The following is a 3,582-nucleotide window of genomic DNA, read 5'->3' as shown; positions in this document are numbered from 1 at the left end:
CCTTTTTCTCCCCGGCATTTCATTTCTCTGACCAGATCAAAGCAATTTATTAGCCTCTGTGCCAACACAGACATCAATTGCAAAAACATCCGTATCATTCTAAGCAAAGCGTTGTCTGCTTCTTCATGATTAGAAAGATTTGACAATCTTCTATTTTTTCTGAGATAGTCAACTATTCCATGTAGAGATGTATGAAACATCTGACTGAAAATGTGTAATCATAATGAGTATTGACAATCCTTCCTGCCGAGGTCAAACCTTTTCACACAAGTACTCATAGCAGGACTATGACACTGCAGTAGTAATAGCAGGTTGCCCTGCAGGCTGTTGTAGCATGTCCTTTTCCCATGAATACATGATTGAAGATTATTGAGTGTGGGAAAGCCATGAATTTCAGCTTCTAAAGACGATAAACTTACTGCCTTGTGCATGTGCCTTTGTAAGCAGCTGTTAGCAAGCTCTAATGTCAAACAAATTGGCCATCGGAAGTGGATTCTGGTCAACAAACTTCATTTAAACAACAAGTTTATTAGACGTGACGGAGTAATGTAGTAGATATTTAGCAAACTAACACTGCAGAAACATCTGTGACTACTTCTTTTTCCGTTTTGTGTATTCGCTCTATTACAATGTATTAGTATTGACTTATGTGTGTCTTCTGTTTGTCTACCTGTTAAAATCGGTCACTGGTTCAGCATGATTTGTTCTTATTAAATAGGAATGAGTTATCCTTTTCTATTACTGAATATAGAATTTATCAGGGAAACAACATACTGAGAAAATATTTTTAATGAATGCATGTGCAAAGCTGCAACATGTTCACACTGACCTCACTGACACATCACTAACAATGTACTTTATTTTCAGCACCTTAAACCTAGCACACAGACTCTACGTTCACCGCCATATGCAGGCATATGCACCCCCTAAAACTCCATAGTCCCCCCCCCCCACACTCACTCCGACCCCAAAATAGGAGATGGCAATGGGAGGTTTGAAATGTGAAAAGGGAGTTTATTAACAAAAGGGTAAAAAACTCAAAATCACTCCATGATGAAGGCAGGAATAACACACGTAGTAATAACTAAAGTAAAACAGAACATGAACTTAAACACACTGGGGGGAAAAGAGAAACTAATTAGCAGTGAGAGGGAACTAACTCAGTAACTAAGGGGAGGCAGACACGAACAAACTGAACATAAAGCTCTGACAGACTGAAGGGGACAAATGAACATTGAAACATAAAAGCAGGGCCTAACAAGTGGAGATAAAAGACAAAACCTGGACACTGAGACAAACGGGAACGCAAACCTCAGACCGAAACATAAGTCCAAACAAAAGGATCAGGTGGGGCATGGAAGGGGTATGTCCAAAAGCATAGAATCAGCACAGGACCACTCACAGAGGAGGAAGGAGAGGTAAGAGGGCAGCGAACGGAGACCTGGGTATAAGTACAAGGGGGCACAGGTGAAAACAATCAGGGTTAACGAGAAACAAGAAGCTAAAAGAAACTAACTAGGAAGTGGTGCGAAGGGGCTACAAAATAAAAGCCGGGAGCAGGAAGGAAAACTAAAGAAAACTACATTTCAAAAGCGGGGACTGTGACAGTTTTCCATGAGGGTTGCCCCATGGTTGAAGAGTCTAATTCCCTCAAATTAAAAGCTGCATCAGCCTGTGCAGCAGTCAGAGATAACACTTTAGTAACAAATTGTGAAGTACAAAGGTTAAAACGATCCACTCGGCATATATTTATTTGGGGAGGCCAAAAAACAAGAACTCCTGATTCTTTTGATTGATGCAATGACAAAGCAGTTTCATTTCTATTCTTACATGCAATCAGTGATTTCCACCTCATCTGTCTGCACTCACCAGTACCAATAAACCCAATAATCTAGGGCAATATTCATCCAACATTTTTGCGTGTTATAAAAACCAGCAAGTAGCAACATTACTGCCGTGGAATCCTGGAGATCAGTGAGTTATATATCAGGTGGGTTTGTGTAGATGGGAAGCAGTCTGCAGAATCACTGAACGATGAAATGAACACTTTAACACCGTAAGCATCCTCCTCTCTTCCACATCTAAAAAAATACAACTAATTGTGCACTAAGGGGGATGCTGACTCCATGATTCCAGCCAGACAAATTAAAGCAAATCAACAGATACTGCATGTGTAGCTCTGTACAAATCATCATTGATCATCAATACCTCTGCTTAGTGTAGCGTATGTTTCTTAATTGTGCCACCTCAGCACCTTTAAGATTGCATTGATCCCTTATGTTACACAAAGTCAGACACAGTAACTTTTCTGCAATGGACTCGTCCCGCAACACTGGTGTACAGTTTGCCACAAAAGTTTACATCCCCCTTGTTAAATGTATTAATTAAAATAATTGATTTCTGATAAATTAACCTTTGAACTAGCCGAATGTCATTGCTTCACTCTTTCTTACGTTCAAATAAGCAAGTTTTTGCACCAAAATGTAAATGTGAAATTTAGGAACTATGAGCAGCATATCCAATTAACTGAGCTTCCAGGTGAGACCTCATCTACTTTAGAAACAAACACGTAGTCCAGGGTTTTCCCTAGGCTTTTAGTGGGCTGAGCTGTTGTCTGTATGCTTAGTGAATGTTAAGGTCCTATGTATTCATATATGTACTGTATACTCTTGTGTGCGCTGCTGGTCTTCGCACTATAGTCCTCCCTGTCGGCAAGTCCACAGCAACAGGAGGATGCTGTTGAAAAAAAGCAGGCAAAGCCAGACTTGTTTGTCTAAACTGCACAGTTTGTACAATGTGCATGCTGAACTGTACTTGCCTTTATAATGTTTTGATCATTGAATACTTTATGCATTACAGTATTTTTGTGAGCTGGAAGCAGAGAGAAGGACTTGGAGTGAGGGACAAAAAGAACTTGGCAATTTCAAAAAGGAGGTATGCACCACATCCACACAGGGCCGTTGCCCTGGCTACAATGACGTAACTGTTGCACACACAGGGTTTTGTGCCACTTTCTGCAGAAAGCATGAATTAAGCTGAAGCATTTCTACGGTAGGGAAAGCACTGCAGTCAGTCACCAAGTAAGCAATTGCTCTGTATTTAGAGTGGGTCATCAAATGTCTCTACAAGAATAAAAAAAGCAAAGATTCCCCATCTAAAATGTATTGTTAAATTGACCGCACAACAGTGCAAATTATAAACAGTCCTTTAGATTTCTTTCACTAAATTGTGTTGCTGTGATAGACCACTGCATTCACACTCATGGTTAAAACTTTGCATTGCAGCGTGCGGGGTCCACAATGTGACATGTTTTTGGATGAATACATGATAAATAAACTAACTAACGTCAACCACCGGAGTGAAAAAAATAGTTAACCAAAATAACACTAGTGAAAACGGCTGAGAAATAAAATAAAACACGGATGTGTTTTTTTTTTTAAAAATAGGACATGGGTGAGAAACATACACTAAATCAGAATGAACACACAGGATAAAACTAACAACAGCAAACACAGAAAAGAGAATAGTTGCTGGAAAACAGAGTCCAGAACACCGGAGCTGCAATTGCTACAATCAGGTAAA

This window comes from Channa argus, chromosome 17 (genome assembly GCF_033026475.1).
Source record: "Channa argus isolate prfri chromosome 17, Channa argus male v1.0, whole genome shotgun sequence".
In the NCBI taxonomy this organism is placed as follows: Eukaryota; Metazoa; Chordata; class Actinopteri; order Anabantiformes; family Channidae; genus Channa; species Channa argus.
Note: the sequence above shows the minus strand (reverse complement) of the source record.